The sequence below is a fragment of the Polyodon spathula genome, chromosome 9, assembly GCF_017654505.1.
Source record: "Polyodon spathula isolate WHYD16114869_AA chromosome 9, ASM1765450v1, whole genome shotgun sequence".
Taxonomy (NCBI): Eukaryota; Metazoa; Chordata; class Actinopteri; order Acipenseriformes; family Polyodontidae; genus Polyodon; species Polyodon spathula.
In genome coordinates this window covers 3,015,218-3,028,071 of record NC_054542.1, presented here as the reverse complement: position 1 = coordinate 3,028,071, position 12,854 = coordinate 3,015,218, and positions in this window count along the sequence as shown.

Genomic DNA, 12,854 nt, shown 5'->3' with positions numbered 1-12,854 from the left:
TAACTGCACTGTTTCACGTGGTAAAAGGAGTTGCTGCATTTTCTGCAGTATGTGTGTGTTTGCACTGTGATTAACCATTCTTCTTTCAAACTTTTTACAGTTGACTGAACACTTGCTAACATACTGTTATGCTGGAAGCCAATTAAGACATTACAATGTTTAGGTACAATTGCAGATTTCTGCAGTTCACCGTTGTGAAAATGTAACAGTGCTCAATGAAGTACATAAGCAAGAGGTGGATTGTAATGGATTATGACAAAGTGCCCGCCCCTGTGTGTATTTTCTGATATGTTGCGTGTGGTGTTTTAAATGTTGGTGTATAGGCATTGGTACACGGGATATAAACGGGTCTGTGTTTCACGTGTGTTTAAAAATGTATACATGTATTTAGGCATGAGGATTGCGCAGCACTTCACATGCAAGTAAAACGTAATAATATGTGAGCATGGGGAATTGCATTTTATTAATTCACGTGCAGTTGTACCGCAAGTCAAATTGAATGATTGATTAGCAATCGAGTCACGGTACAGCTGCATAAAAGCGGCATGTTTTCACCCACTCGGGGTTGTGTGTTCGGTGAGTGGAGAACGGGATTGAAGACGGAGGTAATAATCGTAATAATAATAGTTAAAATATCTGCTCACCGTGTTTTGTCTGTATAGTCCGTTTTGTTTGTCTCTTTTGTTTTGGCGAATGTGCAGTGTCCTGTATTTTTGTTTGTTACAACCTTTTTATTTTCTGTTCTGTTTATTTATTAAATGCTGAGCGAAAGCATTCGCTCAGCTCCACCAAACTCCACCTCTGTTATTTATTTCCTGGCTCTGGTCTGACGCCACCCACTCCGGCCGTCTTTGTGACACGCGGTTACCAGCGCCCCCTAGACGCAGACCAGAGCAGAAACAGCAATTTCTTGTTAAAAAACCCAAAAAAAACCAAAAACAAAAAAAAAATGTCAGAAGACACCGTCAGGCTGAGGGACTGGATCCAGGACAATGCTGGGCTGGAGGCACAGTCCATGCCCATAACCATCCGGTTCCTGTGGCTGATGGACAGGGAGCGATGGGAGGCATACGAGAGGGAACACACCAAACTCCCTGGAGGAAGGTGTGGAGTTGGTCTTCTGCTACCTGGAGGCATCTATAAATAGAACAGCAGCCCAGGTAGCAGGGTCTCCAGCGCCCAGGCTGGGGGACCACGGGGATCCAAAGCCACAATATTACAATGTTAACGGGGCTGCAGTTGGTAGCTGTCGACTTGGCCACAGCACTGGTTATAGTATCGTACTTAGCTTGATTCATGGGTTTGCAGCGATCTTGAATTTCTAAGAGTATGTCGAAACTGACGGGTTGTATTGTTGTGTTACCGTAGCAAAAGAACTACTAGAAAGTGTATTTTGAGATGTGAAAGCATGTTTAACATGCAGGTGGTACAGCATAGATGCACTTCTGTGATACTGAAACTCACTTTGACAGTAGATTCAAGTAACCCTCTTTCTATCTGAACCGTCAGAAAGTTTTTTAAAATTCAGTTTGAGTGCTTTGCTACGTAATGTGGTTCAGTGACTTAATTATATATTCAAATGTCTACACTCATTCAATCCTGGCATGCACTCGAGTGTATTAAAATGGTGCCGCAGGAAGGGGTCCCCGAGTGGCTCACCTGGTAGAAGCGCAGACTTGTGGTCGTACAGCGCATCTTTGCATCGTAGCTGTGCGAAGTAGGCAGGTCTTCACTGGGGACTCCAAAGGGAGCGTCGCTTTGGTGCCTGTGGGTTAGGTAGGTAAAACTGGCAGTGGCTGTTTCTCCTCATCGCGCTTCATTGAACCCTAAGCCTTTGTCCTGCAGAGGTCGGTAGTTCGCTGACATCCTCTCTCGAGTTCTTGGGTGAAAAAGGAAGCTGGCTTGATCGAGGGATCGGAGGACGCCCACTGAATCTTTGGGTCTCCTGAGCCATGTGGGGAATTGCTGCAGTGAGGAGGAAAGCGATTGGGCATTCTAAATTGGGAGAAAGTTGTGGGAAAAATTATAATTATAATTATAGTTATAAAAAAAAAAAAAAAATGCTGCTGCAGGAAATGAATTGCGGTGTGCTAAGAGGGACAAGACAGAGGAATGCGATTAACGTGCGTTAAAAAAATGGACATGTTAATCGCAGAAGTTAACGGCAATTAATTGACAGCCCTAGTGTATGTATGTATGTATGTATGTGTATATATATATATGCTGTATTCCTTCAGATTTATGATGCCATTGAATTTAAGACGCAGCCCAAATTTCCGACCCTCAATTTATGGAAAAAAATTAAACATCAAATAAAGCTGCATTTACAAAAATGCAACCTCAATATGCATCTCAACAAATCTATCAGTAGATGCTGATCATGTTATCAGTCGACAATTTGTGTCTTTTTTCTAATGACACAAACTGTTTTGTTCCAGTTAATGATACAAGATGTATTTGTCCTGTAGTGAACTATATGCATTTGTTAAAATGTAAAGAATGACTCGGTGTACAGTATTAAACACTGTTCTTTAATTCACTGTTAGTTTTATCTCTTTTTTTCTCGCATGTGTAATGGTCTGTCACAGGCAAACGTGAAACCCGGTTTATATCATGACGCGCTTTATATCACGAATTATGCCTGCACGGCAATCATGAAATAAAGTGGGTTTATCTGTATTCAGTATGCTTCTTCAATGGACCAGAATTATAAAAGAGAGGTTGAACATGGTTTAACGACCTTAAATTCTGGGATATTTATTAATTGTTGGTTCTTGCTTTTTATAAAGAATGTGTAATTTCCTCCTTTAAAAAATAGTAAAATAAAGATAGGAGTGAATTACGGTCTGGAGTAAACACTGTCCCGGTGTGTTTAATTAGACACATAGTAGATCTTGGAATACTACTAAGCAATAAGAATTGTTTGTTAGTTCCAGAGATTGGTCATTCAAAGTCATCACTCTTTTGCTGCTTAAACGTTGCATATTATGACACATTTACGATTCTTCCACATTCAAGTTCTTGATGTGAAATGGGGGCTGTCACTTTCTATTGATCAGGGATGAAAGTTTGCCTGTAATCTCATGTACAGCTCTCTGACAGTTGGCCAGAATCAATATGCTGTCCCAGCAGATGAAGTTTGACGTGGATGCTAATAATTAGCTTTGTTTTATTTGCCATTACAAAATCTACAGAACCAGTAATCCACTGCTTACAGGCTGATCTGTAAATACTACTAAGTCTCACCAGACTCACTAATGTTGGCAGATTCAGCAGTTAAAGGTTTGATAACAGCGGGTTTCCCAACACAGATGCAGTATTTGAGGATTACACCGTATTGAATGTCTGCAGTATGTGTGAACGGGTCCAGCCAGTGTAGTTGGCAGGTGGTGTTTTTTATTTATTTTTTCAGTACCTACAGTACCTCTTGCTTAAGCACTTGAATCTTGTGTGCATGCCACTGACACAGTCCGACTTGTTGTCTCTATATGAAGTCCATCTATACCTTCACATGACGTCAGTCAGATGGACATCATCAACATAACAATATGTTTTTTATAATTATATATAAACCATTAAACTACAGGGAAAATGCTGAGAATAAACAAATACCATTTTATATCCATGATGTTAATCCTTTGTTATTTAGGGTTAAAGAAAGGAGGAAGCAAGCCAGATGTAAAGGAATTTTTCTATATTCTACATTGCATCAAGTATAGAAGCTCTTGTGCATGTACATCATGTTTTGCAGTAGTATCTTAATTACGGGCATTAATTTACAGGACAATTTAATTTAAAGATAACTTTACATTTAAAAATTTGTGATATAATGTAACATTTCATATAGAAATTCCATAAATGACAGTTCATCTTATGTAAGACAATACTCGGGGCAAATTTAAATAAAAGACCAGCTTGTCTGCAAAGTTCTATGAGCTATTCCAGTGAAAACCAGTTAATATGTGAAACTTTGGGCACGTTTTTTTTTTTTTTTTTTTTTTTTAACAATACCATACGTTTAAATCCGTTCCATCAATGAAAATGTCAGTCACTTGAATATTAAGTTCAAAGTCTTTAAAAAAATCACCATGAACAGTAAGAGATAAGTAAATGGTAATACTCCATGCACATGCTGCATATCCCCGTTGCTGGATTTTTAGGGTCAGATGTACTAATAACAGTTGAAGTGTTGTTCAACATTCTTTCATTTAATTAGACTAGAGTAAGAGGCAGAACACAGGGTAAACAGAGTTAGAAGGGCATGAAAAAGGAACTCCACTCTGCCTTTAGCCTCCAGATATATTTAGCAATTTCCTTTCGGAGGGAGACATCTTTCTATGCTCTTCATCAAAAATGTAGCGAAAAAAAGCTGTCTGCAGAAAGGGTAATTTAAAATGTGTTCACACAGCTTTGCACACATTTGTTACAATGTGTCTGATGTGAACTATAACCTGAAACTGCTTTTATTAGACCTAGGGGAGTATGAGAAAAATACAGGGGGAATGTCTTACACAATAGGGGACGAATTCGAAATAAAGCAGATGCTTCACTATTGATTTAATTAACTAACATGTCATTCTTGGAAGGATTATTGTTTAGTATTGTTTTGTGTAATTTTGATATAAAAGAATGGAATGAAACTCACATTTTTAGGATGGCCATACATTTTGCACCTTAGAGTTTCAGATCTTCTTAATCAGTTTTACTATCACAATATGGTTGAATTGTTGTCATTTTTGCTCACTGAGACACGTAGAATAAATGGTAAAGACGCTACACACCAGGCGCAGTGCGATTTTTCATTGGGCGACAAGATACTTTAGCAGTTCGAAACGGACTTCCATATATTATCTTTAATATCTGTATCTTTATAATAGCGATGACCTTTGTCGTAAAGCTGGGTATTTTTCCCATGGCAGCTATTATTTTTCTCTCTGTCATTTTGGATACTGCTTCAGCTTGGTGGACCGCGTGCATTGAAGCTGTTCTCTGATAGCTTAATTCCCTAGTTGTCACATGAAGAAATCACAAAAAAAAAAAAATAGGCTTAAATCCTCCAGTGTTGTCCTGGTGTTGAACCGTGTCGCCTGTGGTGTCACCCGGGGTGTGAAAGCAAGTTATCAAAAGTGTAGGTTCTATTAATTTTGTCGCATAGCTGCATATTTTCTCTTGTCGCATCGCGTCTGGTGTGTAGGAGCCGTTACACTCTAAAATAGTATTCCTATGAATCCAGGGCATTCACTGCTGTTATTGTGGTGAATTCATTCTGAATGTTTGGCCATTTAAAAAAATTATCTTCAGGGATACAAAAATCCTTACAAATTAACAACAAAACATTTACATTTTTTATTCGTATGTTACTTGTATGCAATCCTATGAAACTATTGAAATCCATATGAACTTGCAAACATTATTTGAAACAGTATGGTGTCATTTATTTTAACACAATTCAATACATTTGCAATTATACAAATGATTGCTGCAATGAGTCTGACCTGCACTATGATATATATATATATATATATATATATATATATATATATATATCTATATATATATTATATATATATATATATTATACGGTATGTACATTACTCAGTCTTCTGGGGGGCTTAATTTAATTTCTTTTTCTATAAATTAATATTATTATTAATATTACTATTCTTTTTTGGTGGCTGTTATTCATGCAGTAAATAAAGCTTGGCTACTCATTAAAGGCTCTCAGTACTTACTGCCTTTGTCTAAAATACCTCCTTGCTAAATGCCAGTGGGAATGAAAATACAGCTATAGTCCGTTCTTAATGTGTAAAAAAAAAAAAAGAGAGAGAAAGACTTTCATGGTTACATATTCAGAAGCTGAAGTGCTTATGAGGTTGGTGAAGTGGTTGGAAGTATTATTTTCTCTGCTGTATTCTATTCTGATCTGTCAGCTGTATTTGTTCTGCTGGAGTGGCTTTTTTCAGTATGCCTTGTTCTATTGTGTTTCATAAATGTTTTTGTTTCTGGTAGAGAACAACAACCTCAAGAGTTATATTTGTACAGTACGTCATTCATTCGTAGATCTACATGAAGCTGTATCAGTTATTTTAAATAAAACATGTTAGTTACTCATTTCCTGAGGTCTTACATAATTGTACAAGGTTACAACACCCCAACATATGCAAAACTTAAAACCCACATAATTGAGGATAACAGCTGAAAGCTTCAAGTTCCGTCTGGTAATTCAATGTCCAAATACATTTCAGTTTGCCGGGACATGGTTTTCCCTCAGATGCCCACCCCGTACAGGCTGAATGCATGTGGGCAATCACTTGAGGGCAAGCATCAGGATCTGTTGTTCTGGTAAAAAGGCATTTTTATCTCTCTCTACACACCAGTGCTTTTTTTTCTGCTAAAATCCATGATAATAGAGGACTCTGCCGTGCTGTAGTAATTCCTTGTGGGAGTATGAACCTACATGGTATGAGCCTGTTGGAAACATCTGAGAGACAATGTGTGAGGCGAAGATGTGTGTTCCTTTGACTCATTAATTAGGGACAGATTCCTATCTCCCTGACGCATGACCCTGGAAACCCTCTACTTATCTGCTTTGGCTCCTTCCCACTCTGCCTTATATTTGAGACTCCAATACATCTTCATATGGTTTAAATTAATTTTATCAACTATATTGTGTCCTTGTTTATATCTGTGTATCATTCATTGATTTAACAATGAAAATACATATTTTTAATTAAATTTGTATGTATTACAGAACTGAAGTTTTAGGCAGAGGGTGTAAATAAGATTCAGTGTGAACTGAAATATTTGTTGACTTGTAAAATCAAGAGAGCATCACTGAATTAACCAAGCAGATGTTTGTTTGTAGAATAAAGGACAAAATCAAAGCACAAAGAATGGTCATATTCATAAAGCGTGTCTTATCTTTTACTACCGTATTTACTGTAGTTGGTCGCACTGTTTTGACTGTAATAAAAGTTAAAATTTGGAGGGAGGGACTTGGATTTTTTTTTTTTTAGTTACATACTTCCATGTGGGCTAGGAAGGAAGTGGGGATGGGGCTTGTATACTAAAATAATACTATTGTAGGCTATAAAAGCATACTGTGTTGTAATACGTGTGAAAATGATGTGCCTGGCGGTTCTAGGTAGAAGTGCTTATAAAATTGTTATTTTTGCAAATCTGCCGCTCACCATATATACACAACGGGGGGGGGGGGGGGGGGGGATTTTACACGATGTTGACTTTTGCTCTAGCAAATACTATATATATCTTTCTTTCTCTATCTGGAGAAGCACAAGACACAGAAACATTCACGATCCATTCCTGCAATCTCCACCCGGCGTTCACTCAGGGTTGACGTAGTTACCTTCACTCTGCATGCCGTGTAACATGTTTTAGTGGCATCACAGAGTAATGTTTATTCCTTTGAAAACTCCTTGTAAGAGCCACTGCATTTTCTTTGTAAAGATTTCATCTTCAGGAAGTGATTAATTATCCCGTTAGACACTAGTTTGTAATGGATAGCAAGCGTGAAGTCTAGTACCTTACCTAATACTCATATTGGTTGATCTGACACATAATCTGGATTCTGCCTTGCTGTGAAGTGAAGGAAGAGTACAAAGTATTTTCCATTAATTTGCTTTCAACATGTGTAAAATAAAAATGTAACATGCTGAAAGCTTTGCATCTGAATTAGTGGCAGTAATTATTTACTATCATATTGCAATAACTTGGTAATAACAAATTATGGGTTAAGCATATTTCTGACATACTAAAAATCTTTTTTAAATTTTTTATTATATGCGTGGACTCCCAATTGAAGATAAAACTAACTTATATCATATAGGACCTGAACTTAATCACTAGAGTATTGCTATGTAATGCATATATTATTCATAGTTGTTTTAAAAGACATTTCTTCAGGTATCACACAGCGAGGAATGTGCAGATCACAACACCTATGGAAACTGCAGTAAGGGTTAACATATTTTCGTAACCAGTTCAAACTTAAATTGAAATATGTGAACTTACTAGTAACGTGGATTCAGTCACATAATATCGTCGTACACTTGGCAGACTCAAAGGTAACTCCTTAATTGGTGTGCATTTCCTTTGCACAATATCTCATATTTGAAAAGCGAAAGCACAGGTAATACCTTTTTGTAATGTAATTCTGATATGCTAGGAACAATCTGCCAGTTGCATTTAGTTGTCAAGTATCCCCAGTACAGTCACACATTGATTTAGAATTCTAACACTTGGGATCCCCAGGGAAACACTGGAAAACCTGATGTCTGGCAGGTGAAATGCATGGTGTGGCTTCCTTGTGTTTTCATTTAATTATCACTTCCATTAAAAACCCTAGCTTTTCAAAAATCCAGCAGCATGTAGAATTAAACAGTGGGTGAACAGAAAAATGCAGGGGATTCATATTATAAACCTGCAGCTGTTGGAATATGTTCTGAATACAAGTGCAATTTGTTGTGACTGCTTTTAAATGTAAACCAGGACTGATGTTTACTTTTATTAATAGTCCCAAATCTTGTTGAACCTCTTAGATTAAGACTCGGTTTCTGAAGTTTTAAGGCAGTCTTGAAATACGTGTCACGCACATACGAGACCTCAGATACTGTTTAACCCCTCAAGAAGTCTCTTGTGAATAAGTGTGCTGATCCATCAACAGTTCCACGCCTACTAACATTACAAGGCGCACTGTAGTAGGATTACGCAGAGAATAACAGATGACAGGCAGTGTATTATAACTGTATAATTCCATATAAGTGACCTGATGGAGAAGTTACAATTTTTTTTATATTAATTCTTACAGAATCCTCTTTATAATACAGGGTCTACTGTTTACCTTTATATCAAACTGATGATAGAAATTAAATACCAGTATTATTGTAAATTAGTTCCTGTATATATGTTCTGTTGGGATCTGTGCTTCAACAGATTGTTGTATCTATTTCTGAACTCTGCATTTTACCACTGCAGTATTTTCAGTGCTAGAACCTCTGCAGCATACAATGGAATATGTTGTAAAACCTAAACATTATACCCTTGCTTAACTGTTCAAGGTGTTTTCCAGTATACATTCTGACATGTTGAATGTATCATTAATTCATTGTTTGAGTTATTCAGTTGCTCTGGCACAATTCATAATAAAATCATGCCTTAGAAATAAATTGATTATTAAAAAGCATGACAAATATATCTTATCATCTCCTTCTACTGTACATCCATAGCCTTTTTTTTTTTTTTTTTTTTTTTTTTTTTTACTTAAGCAATTTAAAAAGGCAACATATTGGCACTCAACATATGCATATTACAGAAAACACATTCAGGGCTGTGTACAGTTCTTTATGAATAGAGGATTAGGCTATCTGTTAATTAAATGGTGCTTAGTGATTTTGAAATTATAAGCAGCTCATTTCAGTACGTTCATTTATTTTTGTGGAAAGCTATAACTTGATAGATGTGAACTATAAGTGAGTCCTCTCCAAAACTCAACCATGTTGAATTCAGTAAAATGATTCTCACTGAGTTGTCTATGCTTGTCGATCATTAGTGGACAGGTGAAGTCTTCATTCATCAGTGAATGGAGTTGGCTAATGACTGTTGACAGTTCTGGTGATCAGGGTAGTAATTGGGGGTCTCTCTGGTGTTATTGGGTAATTGAGGAGTTGTGGTGTGGTTGATCTCTCACGGTCTGACGTGTTTATTCTTTAGTTAGAGAGACTGCCATGTTTATCAAACAATACACTGCAGATGGTTCAGGAAGGTAGTGCTATATTTTTAGCTGCCATGCAGCTTTTGAATAATTACAACTATAAGTCCGGTGTGTGTGTGTGTATATATATATATATATATATATATATATATATATATATATATATATATATATATATATATATATATATATATATATATATATATAAGGTTTGTGTGCAGCTACAGTTTGAGTGTCAGTTTTATTTTATTACATAACAATGCATGCACTGGTATACCAAATAGTTAATCTTCAGTTTGAAATCAGTTCTTGCTTGTGTTTTGCTATTTTACAGGGTTTTATACATTTTGTGATTAATTGTTTACAGTTGTGGATTAATTACTTATCTAAGGCACTCAAGAAGAAACCAATATGGGCAGTACACTGACAGAATGAAAAGGTCAGCAAGAGGATATTTCCCTCTGGAGGGAAAGGTGCTTAGATGGATTTCATATTATTCTGGAAAAACAACACACATCCCTTTTAGTTGAATCAGCCGTCGCCGAACCCTGACCTGCTGAAGTCAAACCAGAAAAACAGGTGCTGTTGGTGTTGCTTAATAAAGGCTGCCTTACAATGGAATTTTGAGTCTTTCCAAGTTATGAAAATACAGTGGCACTCTGTTTAGATAGACAAAGGGAAATACAATAATCCTTAGTACAGCAACATTTATTTTTGCTCTTAGTATTTCTGTCTGTCTACATATGTTTTTACTAGGGGTTTTAATCTTGACATTTTCTATTGATCGATTAATCGTCCAGTCTGTTAAATCAATTAATCATACCTGTTTGCTAGTGATGTGAAATTGTATTGAAAGACCATTGCAAGTAATTTAAAGTATTACCGTAACATAATGCTACTGTAGCCGGCTGATCGGTGAAAGAAAACCACTTCCAGACACATGTTTGTGAAACCAATCCAGGTAACGTTTATTCTTGTTTCTCCTGCATATACTGTAACTTGATTATGCCTTTTCCAGTTATACAAACAGGAATAGGAACTGAAATTCTTGTAGGTTTAAAGTTGCCAAAGTAAAGCATGGACTACACGTTTGTACTACAACCTAAGACATCCCCATAACGCTTCCACTGTCCCTGCAAGCACTGTGGCACATAACATCACTCTCTTAAAGCTACACCAGCTCAATTATAAATCAGTAATACAACTATAGCACACTGTTTTAATGATACTGATTTAAAAGAAATACATTGAATAAAAAGAACAAAATCATCTTGCTTGAAAGTAATGCTTCTTTTCCACTGTACAACCGAGCGCTCGCGGTGCAGTTATAGGGAGCCTGGGTTGTTTTTCCACTGCAGAGCCGAGTCATGCTACTGACGTCGCACGCAACGAAACCAGTTGTTATTAACTCAGTTTGCCGAAAGATGCGCGAACAAATGCCGTTAAAAAATTAATAGACCAACGGTACAGCTGTACCTTGTATCGCTATATTTTGTAAATATATTTAGGAATTTCTTTATCCCTCAATTTTACTGATTATATTGATTTGCCAAAGATACCCATTTAAAGGTAGTTGTTGTTTTTTCTAGAGTTGGTTTTTGTTTCAGTCCTTAAAAGAAACTGTTAGCGCAACGAGAGCTGTAGTTATATATATGGTTCAGCTGTATTTTGTTTTACTATTTTTTTTGTTTAGAATTTGTTTTTTTCCGCATTTTTTTGACTCCAGATCTGTCAACAGAGAAACTAGACCCTGCACTTCCACAGCGTCCCAGGGCTTTTCTCTCATCACACTCGCAGCCCGCCATGTTTGTTGTTTACTGACTGATGCAACGTAATGACGAAAATCCTTAACCCCACCCCTGGCCTAGCTTGGCTCTGAGCCAGATTCAGGTGTGTTGTGAGGCCGGAGTTTCATGGTTTGGTTCTCGCTAGGCTCAATAAATAGTCAGTAGAGAATCACCTGTACAGTGGAGCCTTCATGGGTACCGAGCCCTCATGGGTCAGATGTTCCAGTGGAGAAGGGGTAAAGATGCTCTTCATTCTGACATATTGTGAAATATTTTACCTTCCAGCAATTAAACCGCCATTTTTCATGATTTCTTTCTCGTGTACTGTGTTTTGATACCGCACACAGGTAGACAATATTAATTGATTCATTATGTTTTAATTGATCAAAGTCCACAGGTGTGATTTAATTGAATAAACCCCCTAGTTTCTACAAATACATACTGTGGTGGTACTCTAGGTCATGGTGAAATAGCCTACTAAAGATGTGACTGATGGGCCCACGCTCCAGGTAAGGTTTTGGGTCATTCAGTAAAAAGACTGTATGGGAGTAAAAATTCTATGTGGTTCTAATTTTGTATTTACAGATATTCTTTGAGTTGTATTAGGATTAATTCAATTGACCACATACAGTATGTTCTCTCCACAGCCACTAAACTTCATGTGCTTAATAATATACTCCACACAGATCCATAGATATTTCTACAATTGTATAATTTTCGCACATTGCAGCATAGGATGCTGTGGTGTTTGCAAATTAGAATTTACAAGACATTGAATCTTCAGCTGTTGCCAATAAACCTCTGGAATACCGGTAGTAACACATTTTCAGGTGTGAAATTGATTTTTCTTGTGAATAGAATAACATTATGTTGTCACCAGAGGCAATTTCTGTTATACATCCTTGACTGTTGTATGTATAAGCCTAATTCATCAATAATGGCTGGATGCCCCTAGCTGGATAAAGCATCAGTGAATTTTTTTATTAAAATAGAAAGTATGCACTGAGTACAGAGTATGCACTGCCTCCTCATGTGGGGTTTTTAATCTGTGCTCCCAAATCAATTTGTTACATAACAACCTATTTGTGCTGTTCGATTGAACAAATGCCGTATAAGCAGACAAACCTTTAGCAAACTTAAGTCACTCTTGTGAAAATGATTTGCTCAGTGTTTTAAAACAGGTTAGCAGATACCATTCACAAACTGTAGACTTAAAAGTAATCAGGTCTTGGCATCTTCCAAAATTTAAGGGATAGCATTGTTCTTAAGGCAGACATTTATATTATGAAAGAAGGACTTTTCACAGAAAATCCTTTCAATTGGTGCACAGTAAATAC